This window comes from Podarcis pityusensis, assembly GCF_964106645.2.
Source record: "Podarcis pityusensis genome assembly, chromosome: 7".
NCBI classification, from domain to species: domain Eukaryota; kingdom Metazoa; phylum Chordata; class Lepidosauria; order Squamata; family Lacertidae; genus Podarcis; species Podarcis pityusensis.
In genome coordinates this window covers 38,401,099-38,421,047 of record NC_138031.1, presented here as the reverse complement: position 1 = coordinate 38,421,047, position 19,949 = coordinate 38,401,099, and the positions used below count along the sequence as shown (strand labels likewise).

General features: G+C 44.0%; 1 protein-coding gene across 7 annotated transcripts in view; it reads left to right on the top strand.

Annotated features, from left to right (window-relative positions):
• Positions 1–10,119: 10,119 nt before the first annotated feature.
• LYN (LYN proto-oncogene, Src family tyrosine kinase) overlaps positions 10,120–19,949 on the top strand; it is a 45,388-nt gene continuing 35,558 nt past the window's right edge. The window contains exon 1 of one of the 7 annotated variants that reach the window (XM_081013464.1): positions 10,120–10,397. The gene's annotated coding sequence lies outside the window, so the exon portion shown is untranslated. Of the gene's footprint in view, positions 10,398–11,465; positions 11,566–19,949 lie in introns of those variants that run through there. The other 6 variants (XM_081013467.1, XM_081013465.1, XM_081013462.1 and 3 more) reach the window with 6 other exon arrangements.

Below are 19,949 nucleotides of genomic sequence, written 5' to 3'. Positions count from 1 at the left end.
TGTACCACACATTGTAATTGGAGTGCTATTTTGTATCATGCAGCTTTTCAGCCTGATGAAGCGTGTAGCGAAACCTGTAATATATTTGGAGAACAGGTCTCCATTTGCCCACTTGCGTTATTCTCACCAGGGTGGTGGCTTTGATTTGCCTTCCCATGATTGATCCATCATACGGCTTTGTGGTTCCAACTCAAGACCAATTGAAGAACATCTCATCCAGCCCAATCTTTGAAAAACAGCTTTGAAAAACTTTTTCTCATTCTCCAGTGTGCTACCCTTGCCGTTGTGGTGGCACGGGGTTGTCGTTCTGTGATTGGACTTACGCTACTTGTTGAACGATTCATTTATCCAGTCTGTATAACGTTTTCTGCACATATAACTTGTTAAGATACCGTTGTACATTTATCCACTCCATGTTTACATTATCTCCAGGCTTTGTCTTGCACATGGCACCTTAGTATGTTTGTTGTTTGAATGGTTACAAGTCTATCTCTATTCTAGCTATTATTCTAGTAAATTTGGTTTTATACTTATAAGTCAGTTTGTGGTGGTGGTGGTGTTTTGTTGTATTATTATTACTGTGACCACATTTGATACTTTGTGTATATACATCAGTATGCAGATGATACCCAGCTCTACCTCTCTTTTAAATCAGAACCAGTGAAGACAGTGAAGGTCCTGTGTGAGTGCCTGGAGGAGGTTGGAGGATGGATGGCGGCTAACAGATTGAGGTTGAATCCTGACAAGACTGAAGTACTGTTTTGGGGGGACAGGGGGCGGGCGGGTGTTGGAGATCCAGCACCGAGGGCCTTCTGGCAGTTCCCTCATTGCGAGAAGTGAGGTTACAGGGAACCAGACAGAGGGCCTTCTCGATAGTGGCGCCCGCCCCATGGAACGCCCTCCCTTCAGATGTGAAGGAAATAAGCAGCTATCTTCTTTCTAAAAGACAGCTGAAGGAGCCCTGTTTAGGGAAGTTTTTAATATTTAATGCTGTATTGTTTTTAACACTTGATTGGAAGCCACCCAGAGTGGCTGGGGAAACTCAGCCAGATGGGCGGGGTATAAATAATAAATTAATATTATTATTATTATTATTATTATTATTATTATTATTATTATTATACTGTGCATGCAACCTTACCAGAAGAGTTGTGGTGACATTTGAAGCAGGAAAAATATGAACGGTAAGCAGTGATAATGGGTTCAATGAATCAAAGAGGAAGTTCCCTTATGAACATGTTTTAAAATACAAAATACTAGCGTAAGGTTACGATTCCTCCAAAATTAAGCACAATGAAGTCCAATTTATTTGTATTTCTTTCTTTTTTTCACACCCTCACTTATTTTGGGTGCAAGGTGGTTAAGCACAGAATTTTCCTATTACAGTAAAAGTGCTGGGACTCACAAATACTTAACTTTGTCTGAGTCATTCCTTAACCACGTTAGTTTTGCAAAGGATTCTGAACAACACTACTACTCCTTCAAAATACTGTAATCAATATGAGCTGGTTATGGGGGTTTTTATTAGAGGCTTTAAAAAGCTGTTTGGTTACTTAGTGAGTTGGCTTCAAATATTTGCTTTTGCTTCCTGTGATAGTAATCTTCTATTATGCTTTCATCACTTACCGTTGTCTACTTAACTGTAACAGTCCTTTGCTTCTTTCCTTATAATAGAATTCACCTCAAGTAACCAGTTCAGGAATGTGTGATTATGAACAAAAGACTCTTGATAGCAACGCAGCTCACAAAAACAAAGTGCACTTCCTTCTTCCGTAGGAGAAAAGTATTTAAGGTTGACTTCATGTAGTATAGTTTGATTCTATAACCTGATTTTTTAAATGCTTTAAAACAGTAACCATCATATTATCTCTCTCTTTCAGAAAAAAATGTGTTTAGAATGTTGTAGTTTAAGAAGCTGGAAGTGCTTTGTTTAAATCTCAGGTCAGCTATGCACTCACTGTAAGTTCAGGTCTATAGTCTCCTAGCTTTACCCTTCTGACCTTCTATAATATGGGGATTACACTAGTCTAGTCTCTACAACCTGCCTGCCTTACCTGGCTGTATTACTGAGATAATACATGTGAAGCCTTCTGAACATTTAGGAAAGCTCCTATGTAAATTTGCATTACATACTACATGTACAAAGTGAGGTCATACATTCCAGTCTGCAATCCAATCTGCAGGATATAATGCCTGCAGGACAGAGCATGGTTTTCTAGGTCAAAGAGAGGACATCTGTGTATACAATTGGAATATTTCAAGGCTGCCTTTTACCCTTCTTGTTCTAGGATGGTGAGGGGGAAAAGAATGAACTGATGCTCCAGCCCACAATTTGTTGCTTGCATACATTACTTTGGATCCTATCTTTCCTTCCCTGAACAAAACATATTCACAGAATGGGGCTTTCTCACCTCTCCCTTCCAATTGCATTCCCCTGAAAATCTGCTCCAGGGGCCTCTGAATGTTTTGAATATGGAATGGGGTGTAGGCTGCAGATGGAACTAAAGCTGGCAGAAATAGGGCCTCCTTATAGAAATGAAGGACTAGCAGGCGGTGCTCCAGGAGTTCGTGATTGACCATGTTGAAGGCTGCTGACAGGTCTAGAAAAATCAGCAGCCCCGACCCGCCTCGATCCAGCTGCCTGCGGAGATCATCTGTTAGGGCGACCAGAGCCGTCTCGGTCCCGTGACCAGCGCGGAAGCTGGACTGGACTGGATCCAGAGCCGATGTTTCATCCAGAAACCCACCAAGCTGTTCAGCAACCGCTCTCTCAATCACCTTACCCAGGAATGGAAGATTCGAAACCGGGCAGTAATTGGACAGATCAAAGGGATCTAATGATGTTTTCTTTAAGAGCAGGTGCACCACTGCCTCCTTCAGTTCCTCTGGAAATGTCCCGGTGCCAAGGGACAAATTGATGATATCCCTTAGGGGGGCCCGCACCTCGTCTGGACACGCTCTAATCAGCCAAGATGGGCACGGGTCAAGAGGACAGGTGGTGGGCTTTCCAGCTCGGAGGAGTCTGTCCACATCGGCTGGGGATATCCAGTCAAAGTGGTCCTATACTGGGCCCGAGGACAGTCGAGGGGCCTCCAGTTCCTATGGACTATATGGCTATATGGAAAGCATTTTTTTCAGCAACAACTACATCACTAAAGCACCCAGATTCATGCATCTTTGGCTGTGCAAATACCTGCAACTGGTTAAACCTGCATTTGTTGCCTCTACCTTTATGGACAGGGGTACTTTACAGAGTTTCACTGTTGAAAGATTGCTGTCTGCCGCATTATCCTGGATTATGCTCCTTTATTCTGCATTAATGAATTCAGAATTACTATTGGAGTGAGCCTGTAGCTTGATGGTAAAGCAGCTGAGGGTCCGAGGTTCAGTTCCTGATATCTCACAGGCTGGGAAAGTTCCTTGTACGAATTCCTTGGAGAACTGTTGCCGAGAAGAGAAGACATTATCAAGCTAAAATGACGTATGCACTGCCCTGGTCTTAGGCAGCTTCATGCCCAATTCAACAGTAGCATGGATTACGACATACATTCCACCAACATGACTGAACAATGGAGAGCCATAACAGAAGGAGACTCTCTTTGGATTCACCTGAACTCTAAGCAGTGCATCCATCTGCTATTCAGCTTCACAAATAAGAGCTCGGTGATAGTCAATGGGCTGCTCCATCCTAGGAGTTTGTCAGGCTCAGTGCCTAAGAGCAGCAGGTTTCCTGCCCAATCATTCGCTGGATCTGATGGGCAACACTACAAAGCACAGTGACTTTGTAGTTTCTGATCCAGCTATCTGGTCCAACAGCCAGAAGGGGCACCCCAACCTTACAGGCAGAAGTGACTCCTTCTGTTCACCAGTCATATAAGAGGGAAAAGGTGTAATAATAATAATAATAATAATAATAATACTATAGTAATCCATGTGTAATCAAAGCCTGATCTGAGGCATTCCAAAGCTGAATAGCTATTTTGTTTGTCAGTTAGAGAGTTGGCTATGTAATTAGATGTTTGCCATGGCATCCTTCACAAGCAGTACAGAACTGTTTTGAACAAATGTTTGGAGTTTGTGTTTGGAAGGCAGGAGGAAGGAGGGAGGAAATGACAGCCTGGGCAGTGTGGAGATTCTGTCAGTTGATAGTTAGAGGGAGAGGGAACAGGGTGGGGAGCAAGAGGGGATTAGCCGAGTGGGAAAGGGTTTGGGAGATGGTTAGTTATAATCACATTATTTCCAGACTTCAGTTTACTGTGCATTTGTTTTCATTGTTCCTCAAATGAATGCTTTGCCCATTGATCACCCTGGGCAATTGTCAGTGACACCCAGCCTTAAAGAATTTGAACATCTACCGGTACTCTGTTCCATGCATTTAGCTCTTAGCACAGTAATTCTATGACATGTTTTTATTATTTTTCTTTACAAGGTTGGCCCACAGCAAACATTTTAACTCTGTCATTGAAGGGCATTCTTATCAGAAATCATACCTAAATTATGTATTTGAATATAAACATTTCACAGGACAGCTTTATGCAAAGCTTTATTTGTATTTCCCACCAAATTCTTACAGCTGATGTCTATAGTAGGCTGTATTAGTCAAGGAGTCAAATGTTATACTAACGGAAGTGCCATATTTTGCAATATTTAAAAAATGTTGTTGTTCATTTCTTTTTTCCTGTTGCTACTCTTTTTATCCCCCTCCCCAGTCCCCTGTAGTGGGAACCCCTGATGCTGGGTATTAATGAAACACAAGTGCATTGACAAACATATTCAGTAAGATGTACTCATAAATCATTGCTGGCTCAGTTATTATACATATTGTTAGTGTGAGTGATATATACATGAATAGCTGGAGGATATTTGCATTTTCAAGTCAAGCAGAAAAATAATAATGTGTGAAATAAATTACTGGTGCAATTAGCTCAGCAGATGACAACCGTTCAAACACACAATGGCTAGCAAGGCAAATACTGCCTCCATTTCTTCCCGGTCTATTTGCCAGGAGGTGATGGGACCAGTGGCCATGAACTTTGTTTTTCTGATGTTGAGCTTCAAACCATATTTTGCACTCTCCTCTTTCACCCTCAATAAAAGGTTATTTAATTCCTCCTCACTTTCTGCCATCAAGGTTGTGTCATCTGCATATCTGAGGTTGTTGATATTTCTTCTGGCATTCTTAATTCTGGCTAGGGATTCATCCAGCCCAGGCTTTCGCATGATGAATTCTGCATATAAGTTAAATAAGCAGGGAGACAATATACAGCCTTGCCGTACTCCTTTCCTGATTTTGAACCAATCAGTTGTTCCATATCCAGTTCTAACTGTAGCTTCTTGTCCCACATAGAGATTTCTCAGGAGACAGATGAGGTGATCAGGCACTCCCATTTCTTTAAGAACTTGCCATAGTTTCCTGTGGTCGACACAGTCAAAGGCTTTTGCATAGTCAATGAAGCAGAAGTAGATGTCTTCTGAAGCTGAGACTCCAATACTTTGGCCACCTCATGAGAAGAGAAGACTCCCTGGAAAAGACCCTGATGTTGGGAAAGATGGAGGGCACAAGGAGAAGGGGACGACAGAGGACGAGATGGTTGGATAGTGTTCTCGAAGCTACCAGCATGAGTTTGACCAAACTGCGGGAGGCAGTGGAAGACAGAAGTGCCTGGTGTGCTCTGGTCCATGGGGTCACGAAGAGTCGGACACGACTAAACGACTAAACATCAACAAGAAGCAAGCTCCTATAACTCAAAGGGGTTTTGGACAGCTGAGAAACATATTCACCTTTTCATCTGAAAGCCTAACCATTAAGTTGACCTATATGTGACTTACTGTACACAGCACAACCCTAAGCATGCATACTCAGAAGCAAGTTGTTTCTCTATATGAAATTATTTTTTCTTTGTATTGCTGATGTTTTTACAGTGAAATCAATTTGAGGTATCTTATGGGATGAGATTCATAAATAGAATCTAATATAAATAAGTAAGTTCCATTGAATTCAGTGGAATTTATTTTTATTTGAATTCATTGGGACTTACTCTCAAGTAATGTGCACAGGTTTGCCTTTTAAGACTGCAATATTATGCAACATTACTTAAGAACAAGCACCATGGGACACAATGTGAATTATGTCAGAGTAAATATGCATGGGAGTGCCCTGTAAGGCTTACAATCTATAACCACTTATCAGAGAGAAAACCCCACAGGTCAGCAGAACTTACCATACTTCCAAATAGGCATAGAATTCCACTGTAAATAGGTGTAAATGAAAACTCTCTTGTTTAGCTGTTTCCTATTGAAGTCATATCAGAAGATTTCAGCACTCTACACCTCTCCAAGCATAGGAGCCAACTCCTGGGGGCCAAGGTTCCTTCAGCCGCCCCCCATAAAATATTTGAGGGGATCGACCTCCCAAAAGTTGATGGGCATTGCCGTTCAAATGGTGTGTGTGTGCCACATCTTGTGATCAATTGTATGGGGCGGGGACCTGCCCTCCCCCAATATTTTGTTCAAGTTCCCACCCCTGTCTCCAAGCATATACAGCAACAATTTACCCAGTCATTAAAAACACAGACACACATGGAGAATGTATTAATTTTATTTTACATTAAACCTGTTTCCAGTGTAACGACTGAGCCCCAGAACTTTCTACATTAGACACAACTTAAGTGTGTTCTGGGGAAAACCTGGGTGGCCTCCTGCCTCTACTTTTCCTGCTGTTAAGTAATTGTTATTTATTAGCAGCATCAGCATCACTGTAAGTATATATTATTGTTGAAACAAAATAATAATAATAATAATAATAATAATAATTCCTTCCAGTAGCACCTGCATGCACACAAAAGCTCATACCAATAACAAACTTAGTTGGTCTCTAAGGTGCTACTGGAAGGAATTTTGTTTGTTTTGACTACGGCAGACCAACACTGCTACTTACCTGTAACTATATATTATTGTGCTGTTTATTTATTTATTTATGGCTTATTTATCCCTCCCAGTCAACAGTGTCCTCTTGGTAGTTCAAAATGAAAACACACACACACACACACACACACACACAATCAAATAGAATGACAATCCAAAACCCTTGTTAATAATTCCTGGCTTTTCATACAACAAAAAATTGGGAACAAATGGGATACCAGCAGGGAAAATATTCCTGCTGGTGCTGGATGCATGGCAAGCTGACACTTGTTTCCATAAAGGTATTTGCATGGCATGTTTAATATGGAAAGGAAAGAAGAACATGAACAGCTCTTGCAGGATCAGAAGAGCAGGCCAAAGTTCTGCTTCACATATACAGCCTCCAATACTTGGGAAACAGGTGCTCCTGTGATGCTCACAAGCAGCAGCAAAACTGAGAGAGCTTGTTCCTGACAAGTGATTATCAGGGGTACACTGTTCCTGGACATGGAGGCTCCATTTTTATCATAACTAAAGGTTTTCAGTAGACTCTGCTTCTTGTCTAATCCATTTGAAGCGCCATCCCACCTAGTGACCATTTTTGCCATACATGAGCTACACGTTGCATGAAACAGTTTGTCTATCTTGAAATGACGGCCACTCAGCTGTATCCATACAATGGTTAATGCCTTCAGATTAGCAAGACTTCCATTAGCAGAAGTCATGCCGATTCATCCACAGCAAGGCTCCCCCGCCAGAGGTTTAACAGCTCTTAACTTCACAATCTTATTGTGCTTGCCTTTCTTGTAAGGTAAGCCTTGGTTTCCCTCATTTTATAGATAGAGGGATTACAAGCTGAAATGCTGAGAGCTGTCCAAGGCCGTGCAGTGCGCACAACTGAATCAGGCTATGTACGCATTAAAATGTAGTGAAGGTATTTCCCCTCCTGCTGTGGTTCAAGCCACATTTGCTCCTTGCTGTACACATCAGAGACGGGCAAAAGGGTGTCTTTACCCAATGCGTATTATCCTGTTTGGTTTCCCCCCATGCACCCTCCCCCACCGAACACCTCTCCACAAAGCTGACATTTGCACATGTGCAACAGATGCCTCAAATGTACACAACTGGCTGACCCCTGCAAAGTGAATGTGGCTTGTTTTCCGGCTGAAGCAAAGCTGCTTTGATGAAAAATGCAATAGACAGCACTTCTCAAGAACCTACAGAACCGATATAGATTGTGGCTAAACTGGGGTGGCACATCTCGTTTCGCCACTTGAGGCAAAATGGGAAGCGCTGCCTTGCCCTGCTGTTGCCACTTCTCTGCCCACCTTGTCACCTCTGCTGCTGGCTTTAATCTTGAGTAAGATCTTGCTGAAATCATACACATTCTATCTTGCTGATATTGGCTCTGCTTCTGTGGCGGGGGAAAGGCACCCATAGGGCTGCTGCCTTGGGGGGCTTCTGCTGCCTGAGGTACCTGCCTCAGTATGCCTAAGGGCAGGGCCGGCTCTGGGTTAACCTCATGTGTATGTGGCTTCAAAAACTAGCAATGGGAGTGCACTGGATGCAAAATAAATGGTGATGTGTATACAGCCACAGAGTTGATCCTGTGTAGTAACTTGAAAGGCGTCAGTAAGTTTGGAAGGCGTCAGTCTGGATGGTACCCATCCAGTTCTGGATGGAACGTGTCCAGAGGAGGGCAACCAAAATGGTCAAAGGCCTGGAAACGATGCCTTATGAGGAACGGCTAAGGGAGCTGGGCATGTTTAGCCTGGAGAAGAGGAGGTTAAGGGGTGATATGATAGCCATGTTCAAATATATAAAAGGATGTCACATAGAGGAGGGAGAAAGGTTGTTTTCTGCTGCTCCAGAGAAGCGGACACGGAGCAATGGATCCAAACTACAAGAAAGAAGATTCCACCGAAACATTAGGAAGAACTTCCTGACAGTAAGAGCTGTTCGACAGTGGAATTTGCTGCCAAGGAGTGTGGTGGAGTCTCCTTCTTTGGAGGTCTTTAAGCAGAGGCTTGACAACCATATGTCAGGAGTGCTCTGATGGTGTTTCCTGCTTGGCAGTGGGTTGGAATCGATGGCCCTTGTGGTCTCTTCCAACTCTATGATTCTATGATTCTACCCTAGGTCCCTTTCCAGTTCTCTGGATCCTGTATCTGTGGGGGTAGAATGTTTAAGAGCAAGCTTGCCAAACTAGTTCCTTTGTCAAGGCAATGGCTTAAATACCACAATTTAGCATAACCAAAGTTGCTCTGTGCCACAGAAGGGACAGAAGGGCCTTACCCCCACTGCCTCACCTAGCTGCTATGTAGAACAATAGGCTAGTGTGTGTGTGTCAGTCAACTGGGTCCAGAATGCTAGAAGCTGCTAGCATAACATGTGCTGGGCTTTGGGGGCTCCCTTGGAAACCTAAAGGAGAAGCAAGATCTGTTGGGGTGTCAATGCTGCCAGCCTCCCCATTTTTCATATACTCAGGTTGTATATGTGCGTAAATAAAACTGTATCTCCGAAAGGCACCATCATATCCACTGGCCCTACGGAAGCGGAACCCTGGGGAAGCACCAGAACCCCTTGCATTTCTCCTGGCTCAGAGACTGGGGTGGTGTAACGGAGCACTGGAGCATGTGGCTAGAGTATTGATCTTCGGAGGCCTTCCTTATGCACTCAAGGTTTCTTTCCCCCATTTCACTAGAGGGGGCTAAAGGCCGGAAGGCCCTGCTTTGCCCAGGACCACGCGAGCCAGACTTGGGCAGGCTTCTGGGGGGGAGACTAGGCCCCGCTGGAGGCTCCTTTCGGAGGCTGGCGACGGCGCAGAGCTACAACCAGAGTCCACTTGCCTTATCTATTTTTATCCCCTCACGCACCGGGTTGCTTCGGTCGCAATAATTACTCCCCACCCACAAGGAAGGCGCGCAGCTGCTTTCCTTGGGATGACCGAGCTCGGGGCCGCGGCCCGAGTCCCCTCCCCTCCGCCCCCTCCGCGCCGTGGGGCCGGCTGCCCTCAAGAGCCCCGGCTGCGAGAGCGAGAAAGAGCGAGTTCTCCCGCTCTCGGAGCGGGTGTGTCCGCACTGCCACTGCCCTTGGAGCGCCTCGTCGCCGTCCTGCCGGGACCCGCCTTTCGGTTTCTAAGAAAGATTCCCGCCCGCCCGCCCGCCATCCCGGCTCCCCCCCCCCCCGCCGGCCGGCCACCTTCCCGACCTGCTATGCAAATTTCCCGGGACCAGGAAGTGAGCGGCGAAGCCTCAGCCCCCGACAGGCTGCGAAAGCCGCCCAAGTTCCTCTCTGCGAGGGAGCAGGACGGGCGCTTGGCAGGAGGCGGCGGCGGCGGCTGGCTGGTTCCCCTCGGGCGCGCTCTCAGTTCCCCTGTGGCCGAGAAAACGGCGCGGCTGCCGGCGAGGCGCTCCTGCCGGGCTCGGGCTCTATCCGGGCCATTGGGCTGAAGCAGCGAGCGTGGACTTCCCAAGCTCGGGACCCCGGGGAAAGTAAGTGGGCTCCCCTCGCCCTCTCGGCAAAGCCCCGGCTGGGTGGCGGGAAGGAGCGGCTGGAAGGTGGCTTGGCTTCCGAAGGACGAAGCCTGGCCATTTGAACTTCTCCCGCCGCTTCCGAAGCATCTATGCCGCTTCCCCGCCGCGCTTCGGGCTAATAGCGTCGGTGTTGCTGCTGCTGCTGCTTTTAGCCACGTAGCAAAGTCCTGTTGCTCTGCAGAGAGAAAGCTGAATCTTCGCTGGTTGGTTCCTCATAATTTCCTCCATGAGGTAGATGCCCCCTGTCTAAAAATCTGTGGGTTGCTTTAGTGCCTACTCAAGAGTAAGCCCCATTGAGTTCAGTGGAACTTACTCGCAGGTAAGCCTGCATAGGGTTGCTGCGACACTGATGTCGCCCAGGGCAGGAGACCTGGGCTCGTGCTTGGCCAAACCTGTGCGAACAGTGGTGCAGCTCTTCGCCTTGCATTTTGCCAGCCAAACATAACTTTCGCACATGCAAAGAGCACGGTCTTTTCTTCCGAGGGGGGAGAAAGGCTGCGCGAGGTAAGTCCCGAACAAGGGGAAAGAAGGCGTGGCCATAGATTTTTAGATCGATTACAGGAGTATTTCTCTATTGTGCAGTGGCGCGGGGGGTGGAGATCAGTGAGTAGAGAGCATTGCTGGAGATTGGGATTCCTATCAACCGTGAAGTTTCCTGGGAGGAGGGCTTTGATAAATCCCTTTCTCTCAGCTGCAGCCTTTCGGGCTTTTGTATCATTTTTAGATAACCACCTTGCATAATTCAGCTGCGGTAATACACCAAGGGAGCTTTTATTTTTCACCAATAAGCCCTGAAATCTGATAAATGCTCCTTCTCTCTGTGCGCTCTCTTTTATTAAAATGAAAATTATTAAAGTGCTGTATTGTGAACCATACGCGGAGCACATTTTTAAAAAAGAGGAAGTGTGGTACTAATCGGACAGTGCGCGTGCCTGACCCCTAGAGGAGCTTCTATCTGGACCCCAGATTAAAACATGTTACAGTAGTTTAGTTAAAAGGAAGTAGCGTTATTTTCGCAGTGGCTCGCTTTTCCTTTAGCCTGCGGGAAGGGGCGTTTATCCGGCCTATTCTCTCATGTGGTGCTGATGAATTCTTAAGGTCATCTGACTGGTTGTTTTAGTCCTTTGTAAGTACCGCTCACATTTTCCTGCCTTCTTGTTACGATCGGAGTTTGTTTGCTTAAGGAAAAAAATTTTGGGAACTCATCTGATATTGATGCATTATAATCTATTGTTCCCCACAGGCACTCTGATGACTTTTCTTTTTTGTTAAGCTCTGTTAAGTAATCAAAAGGTTTAGTAAAAGTAAAGCTTGCAATGAATTACGGCAAGTGCTAGTGTTTTGTTTTGTTACCATTCATGATTAATTTGTCGGATTTAGAAATCTGGGCGGAACTAAAGTTAACAATTACATAAAAAGGAATCCTAAAGCAAACAGATATAATGCTGAATAAATTAAAGTTTTCATTTGTTTTATTCTAAGCTTCCCCAATTGGTATTTCACAAAGTTGGTATTTTCTCCAAAACCGGAACAGCTGCAAAAATGGCTTCCTGTCTTCTTAGCCACGCAAAAGGGAACCAACCAAATATATATATGTATTAAGCACTGGTGCCTTGGGAAGCAAAGGCAGGAAACTAAAGTGTTTGCTTTGTTTGTTTACCCCAGAGTAGAGAGCATTGTGATATTAAAGTCAATCAGCGATCAGGTCTACACATACTTAGCTGCAACAATGCTACATCACAGGTATCCACAAACTGTTCTCTGAATAGTAAGTAGTTTAGTCCTTGTCTATATAAATGCAATGACTATTGTACCATTTGGGAGTCACATCTAGTAAATGTATTTGCAGAATGATCTGAAATAAACGTTGAAGGCAGTGGTCTATTAGGGTAAATGGGACTCTGTCTTACTGACCAGCCTCAGCCAGGCCTTACCTACCTACTTTCTTAGTTATAATCAGCTTCTTCCTCCGTAGTCTCAGTTTTCCTCCTATAAAACTCAGCAGGGAAGGAAGCAGGATGGTGAGAAAACTAGAATGAGTTGCCTCTGCCTACCATTCTCCTGCCTCACCAGTTGCAGGAGGCATCAAGCCACTACTGGTTGAAGGATAGTCATGACAAGATGGGGACTCTGTACACACACTCCATAGAAGACAGAATGATAAAGTGGACACAAAGATTGTGCCAAAAGCCCAAGCAGCATCTTGTGCTGTAGCTCCCCACGGGGTACCCTCCATGCTACAGTGGCTGTTGTAGTATTCTGGTTTGAAGTAAAGTACTGAAGAAGAAATAGATTGCTGCTTTTGATAAAGTTTTGAATCATGCAGAGTTAATTTAAGTAAGGGATGGCAAACCTATGTTGCTTTTGTTGGACACAGAGTGGAAAGTTAGTTTTATTCACATTTTAATAAAGAAAGGCTTTGCATATTCATAGCTGGTAGTGACCACACACTTCACCAGAAGAACAGACATTGTCAAAAGGTTTTCCGCCCCAGAAGGGACAACGTACTTAAAATGACATACTCTTTTGTGGCATCGCAGAAGTGTATCAAAATATATAGATCTGATTATTTTTCACCTAGGTCAAAATTAATTACTTTCTTTTTTCCATGGCAGTTTTTGTGAGATAAATCATGACTAGCAGCACACTGTACTTTAGAAGAGCGATTCTTTCAGCCAGCAAAGAGTTAAGAGGTTATGCATAATGGACTTCTAAATAGAAAGTGAGTGTGCTTCCTCAAAATAAAAGTCGGATGCTTGTTTAAAGGGTTGCATGTAGAACTAGAGGAATGAACATGGGTTCTAGTTACCTTTGCAAGTGAAATAATTCCTCAGGGGCTTCTGCCAGTGAACTTTTGGCTTCGAACTGGCTTTAATTACTCAGCTGTACTGCAGTGACTTCCCTTTTTTTGTATTTCTGTGGACATTTTTCGTTTCCAAATTTCAAATGATTGACACTTGAGCGGTTTCCGTGCAGCCGTGGTTTGTACAGTCACAGCTAAGGTGATATCATCATGCTTGGAAAGAGACCCCAAGACAAGACAAGGCATCTTACAATACTTTAAACCAGGAATTGAGAACCTGTGGTCCTCGGGACCTGATGGATTTGCCATGCTGGCTGGGACTTATAACAGTTGGAGTCTTAACAACATCTGACTATCTACTATTTAATGCATGGCTGCACTGTTGAGTCAACTTGTTTTGTCAAAAGAACCTTAAGCTATCATACATGGGGGCTACCGTTGGCTCTTGGGACTTGATACAAAAGACGTTTCCATGCTTTTAATAGCTGTGTAGCAGCTTTTAATAATATTTATAGATAACACAGGTATAGCCAACATGGTGACCTCCATTTATTGGACTCCAACTCCCATCATCCCTAGCCACTGGCCATGCTGGCTGGAGCTGATGGGAATTGGAGTCCAATATCACATGGAGGCTATATCTGACACAATGGGTAATATATAATTCCAGTGCTTTTTTCTGGGGGTACCCAGGGATATGCATACCCCTAAACATTTTCTGAATCTAAGTTTGGCCTCATTGAGGGGCAGTATTTCAATATGAGCAGGAAAATGAGAGTACCCCTAAACATTTTTTCAGAACAAAAGCACTGTATAATTCTATATATTGAGGTACCTGCCAAAGTGACAACTTCTATACATCTTGCCTATCTTCCTTTCTATCTGTTTACCCAGGCAGCTGTTTACCATTTGTGTACTTTCCATGCTCTAGTACTTTGAGACTGCAATCTTACACCTACTGAAGTGGAAGTAAACCCCATTGAACTCAATGTGTCTTACTTCTGAATAGACATGTAGCAGATGACACTTCTAATCCCATTCCACAGAGTGGCTGAGGCAACCCAGCCAGTTGTGTGGGGTATAAATAAAGTATTATTATTAAATTATTATTATTATTTTATTCTACTGCTTCAAACATCTGGTCAGTTGTATCATCATCTGGTAGAGTGCATGTTCTGTTGAAGGGACTGTTCCGCTACCCGGTTGCTAAAGATGGTGCCACAGTTCCTTTTGTTGAGGTTTCATTATTTCATGCAGGAAGTCTGTTTTTTTAAAAGAATTTCTTTCATCTACATTGGCATTAGAAGGCTGAATAATTTTGAGGGAGTGCTATGAGCTCCCTGTTCTCCAGTGGTTTCTCTTCCCCCTCTGCAGGGGATCGTTTCCCCAAAAAAAGACAAATGCAAAGAGAAAACAGAAACACTGCTCTGTTTTTCCAAGGCAGGGGTGAGGTTGGGAGAGTCTAGATCAGAATCAGTAGAATTAATAATGAAATATATTGAATTTGCAACACACAGTTCCAAAAATACCATAAATGCCATTTAATTAAAGCTTACATTGGCAAACTGCACAGGTGTTTTTTTAAATATATATACCAGTAAATATGAAATCACAGATCGGTTCTTGCCAGAACTGCAGGAATGTTGATGCAAGGCATCAGTTGTCATGGGTCTTCATTTTTATTTTACATAGGATGATGACAAAACACCTAAGAAATGTGCTTTTCATGATAATGCACCAGGGGATGTCCTCTAGGGAACCGTTCTGCATACAGTCGCTGTGTTGGTGACTGCAGCACTATAATGACTCCTCTTCCTCTCCTCACTCCCTTTCTTCACTTTTCAGTGGTGATTGTTTCAGTTTGGGAATGGAAACTAGCTAGAGCTGCATGCATGCTTACGAGCTGATCCCAACTCTGATGATAACATGATACTATACATGCACTTCTATTTTCATTCACAGGATGTCTGTTCTGCCTTTCTCCAGATAGTCTCAAAACAGCTTACATTGCAAAGCACTAAAATACAATAAACAACACACATGAAACAGCACATAAATATACATAAAATGTAGTCAGCAATTAAAAGCCCTAATAGAGACAGCACTAAAGGTGATTAAAAGGATCTCTGATCCATATAAATCTATTAAATGTACAAGGGAACAGAATGAGCTTTGCTTGGTGCCTAAAAGCTAGCAAGCAAGAGATGTTGTAGCTTAAACCTTCCCACTGGAGTCAATGGAGATGCCAAAATGAAAGCTTCCCTGCACATCACCTTTTATATCTCTCCGTCCCCCATTCCCCTAGGATTTCATGTCAGCTAAACATTTTCTGTTAAGCTACCACTTCACATAGTGGTAGTGGTACCACCCCATGCTGGCCGATGTGACTGTTGTTGTTGTTGTTTAGTCGTTTAGTCGTGTCCGACTCTTCGTGACCCCATGGACCAGAGCACGCCAGGCACCTCTGTCCTCCACTGCCTCCCGCAGTTTGATCAAACTCATGCTGGTAGCTTCAAGAACACCATCCAACCATCTCATTCTCCGTCGTCCCCTTCTCCTTGTGCCCTCCATCTTTCCCAACATCAGGGTCTTTTCCAGGGAGTCTTCTCTTCTCATGAGGTGGCCAAAGTATTGGAGCCTCAGCTTCAGGATCTGTCCTTCCAGTGAGCACTCAGGGCTGATTTCCTTCAGAATGGAGAGGTTTGATCTTCTTGCAGTCCATGGGACTCTCAAGAGTCTCCTCCAGCACCATAATTCAAAAGCATCAATTCTTCGGCAATCAGCCTTCTTTATGGTCCAGCTCTCACTTCCATACATCACTACTGGGAAAACCATGGCTTTTACTATACGGACCTTTGTTGGCAAGGTGATGTGTCTGCTTTTTAAGATGTTGTCTAGGTTTGCCATCGCCTTTCTCCCAAGCAGCAGGCGTCTTTTAATTTCGTGACTGCTGTCACCATCTGCAGTGATCATGGAGCCCAAGAAAGTAAAATCTCTCACTGCCTGCATTTCTTCCCCTTCTATTTGCCAGGAGGTGATGGGCCCAGTGGCCATGATCTTTGTTTTTTTGATGTTGAGCTTCAGACCATATTTTGCACTCTCCTCTTTCACCCTCATTAAAAGGTTCTTTAATTCCTCTTCACTTTCTGCCATCAAGGTTGTGTCATCTGCATATCTGAGGTTGTTGATATTTCTTCCGGCAATCTTAATTCCGGCTTGGGATTCATCCAGCCCAGCCTTTCGCATGATGAATTCTGCATATAAGTTAAATAAGCAGGGAGACAATATACAGCCTTGCCGTACTCCTTTCCCAATTTTGAACCAATCAGTTGTTCCATATCCAGTTCTAACTGTAGCTTCTTGTCCCACATAGAGATTTCTCAGGAGACAGATGAGGTGATCAGGCACTCCCATTTCTTGAAGAACTTGCCAAAGTTTGCTGTGGTCGACATAGTCAAAGGCTTTTGCATAGTCAATGAAGCAGAAGTAGATGTCTTTCTGGAACTCTCTAGCTTTCTCCATAATCCAGCACATGTTTGCAATTTGGTCTCTGGTTCCTCTGCCTCTTCTAAATCCAGCTTGCACTTCTGTGAGTTCTCGGTCCACATACTGCTTGAGCCTTCCTTGTAGAATTTTAAGCATAACCTTGCTAGCATGTGAAATGAGTGAAATTGTGCGGTAGTTGGAGCATTCTTTGGCACTGCCTTTCTTTGGGATTGGGATGTAGACTGATCTTCTCCAATCCTCTGGCCACTGCTGAGTTTTCCAAACTTGCTGGCATATTGAGTGTAGCACCTTAACAGCATCATCTTTTAAAATTTTAAACAGTTCAGCTGGAATACCATCACTTCCACTGGCCTTGTTATTTGCAGTGCTTTCTAAGGCCCATTTGACTTCACTCTCCAGGATGTCTGGCTCAAGGTCAGCAACCACACTACCTGGGGTGTACGAGACATCCATATCTTTCTGGTATAATTCTTCTGTGTATTCTTGCCACCTCTTCTTGATGTCTTCTGCTTCAGTTAGGTCTTTACCACTTTTGTCCTTTATTATGGTAATCTTTGTACGAAATGTTCCTTTCATATTTCCGATTTTCTTGAACAGATCTCTGGTTCTTCCCATTCTGTTGTTTTCCTCTATTTCTTTGCATTGCTTGTTTAAGAAGGCCTTCTTGTCTCTTCTTGCTATTCTTTGGAAATCTGCATTCAATTTCCTGTATCTTTCACTATCTCCCTCGCATTTTGCTTGCCTTCTCTCCCCCGCTATTTGTAAGGCCTCATTGGACAGCCACTTTGCTTTCTTGCATTTCTTTTTCATTGGGATGGTTTTAGTTGCTGCCTCCTGTATAATGTTGCGAGCCTCCACCCATAGTTCTTCAGGCACTCTGTCCAGCAAATCTAAATCCTTAAACCTGTTCCTCACTTCCACTGTGTATTCATAAGGGATTTGGTTTAGATTGTATCTTACCTGTCCAGTGGTTTTTCCTACTTTCTTCAGTTTAAGCTTGAATTTTGCTATAAGAAGCTGATGATCTGAGCCACAGTCAGCTCCAGGTCTTGTTTTTGCTGACTGTATAGAGCTTCTCCATCTTTGGCTGCAGAGAATATAATCAATCTGATTTCGATGTTGCCCATCTGGTGATGTCCATGTGTAGAGTCGTCTCTTGTGTTGTTGGAAAAGCGTGTTTGTGATGACCAGCCTGTTCTCTTGACAGAACTCTATTAGCCTTTGCCCTGCTTCGTTTTGATCTCCAAGGCCAAACTTGCCAGTTGTTCCTTTTATCTCTTGATTCCCTACTTTAGCATTCCAATCCCCTATAATGAGAAGAACATCCTTCTTTGGTGTCACTTCTATAAGGTCTTGTAAGTCTTCATAGAATTGGTCAATTTCTGTTTCTTCAGCACCAGTAGTTGGTGCATAAACTTGGATTACTGTGATGTTAAAAGGTCTGCCTTGGATTCGTATCGAGATCATTCTATCATTTTTGAGACTGCATCCCAGTACAGCTTTCGCCACTCTTTTGTTGACTATGATGGCCACTCCATTTCTTTTACGGGTTTCTTGCCCACAGTAGTAGATATGATAGTCATCCGAACTGAATTCGCCCATTCCCGTCCATTTTAGCTCACTGATGCCCAGGATGTCAATATTTATTCTTGCCATCTCATTTTTGACCACATCCAACTTACCCAGGTTCATGGTTCTTACATTCCAGGTTCCTATGCAATATTTTTCTTTACAGCATTGGACTTTCCTTTCGCTTCCATGCATATCCACAACTGAGCATCCTTTCGGCTTTGGCCCAGCCGCTTCATCAGCTCTGGATCTACTTGTACTTGTCCTCCGCTCTTCCTCAGTAGCATGTTGGACGCCTTCCGACCTGAGGGGCTCATCTTCCAGCGTCATAACTTTTATATGCCTGTTGTCTTTGTCCATGGAGTTTTCTTGGCAGGGATACTGGAGTGGCTTGCCGGTTCCTACTCCAGGTGGATCACGTTTGGTCAAAACTCTCCACTATGACCTGTTCATCTTGGGTGCCCTGCTCGGCATAGTTCATAGCTTCTCTGAGTTCTTCAAGCCCCTTCGCCACGGCAAGGCAGTGATCCATGAAGGGGGCCGATGTGACTAGAATCCTTATATTTGACTACTAGTGGATAAAGTGGGAGGGAAGATGCTATGTTGTAGGCCTGGCCCCCCAGAGAGGCTCTATGAGAGTTCCTTCTCTGGTCTGCTCCTGTGACTGTGATTATGGTATTGTTCTCTAGTGTGGGAGGCCTGGTTTCAACTCCAAGCTTGTTTCCAGTAGGTTCCCCAAAAGGTAGGTTTTGCATTGTGGAGGCCCCAATTTTATCTCCATAGGGTACAAATTGAGCCCAAACCTCTTATAACCCATTGCTTACCTTTCTCTCCTGCCTCCAGCAACAATGTTGCTGAAGACTTCATTCTTGTACAAATGGCTTCCTTCCCTTTACTTTGCAAAAAGCTAGTTCTCCTCACACAGGCACCCAGCATGTTCTATTTAGTATTGTTAGTGTTTACTGTGTGGAATCACTGGCACCGAAACAGGAATTGAACCCTTTTCCTGAGAAGCTTCTGGGTTCTACCTGTGTTTGCCTTCTGCCTGCTGGGGCCTCTGGTGGAGGAAGCCGAGTTTTCTGTTCCTGGTTGGGTGGCAACTTAGAAATACTAGCTAACAGAAATAGATCTCAACACAGCGGAGACGGCTATAACCAGGTGACCTTTGTGCCTGCTCAGTCCAGGTGCTGTTGGAGGTCAACTTTGAGGATTCTGAGAAAGAGAACCTATCCAGTTGACGCCGACACAAAACCCTACACGTACACTGTAAAGAAATATAAATTTCACCACCACTTCTCCCCCACTATTCTTCTTGACCTTATACTTGACCTTATACTGTACTCTACACTAACGTCTCATAACAAATGTAACTGATCTATAGAAAACCTGAACTGTACAACCTGAAAAATGAGACAAGGCATGTGCTTTTGTAAACCAAGAAAATCTTTAATAAAAAAAATATTATTATTTAGGATTCTGCTTTCCCTTCTTAATGTTCTTTACCTTTAAACTTGGTCCTTCACATAGAGGGCTATGTTTTTTTGCCAGCCCTTCAGATAAAGGGTTGTCACTTGTAAAGAAGGACACACGCTCACCTTTATTTCTGGGAGCATAGTTGTGCACTGTGTGTG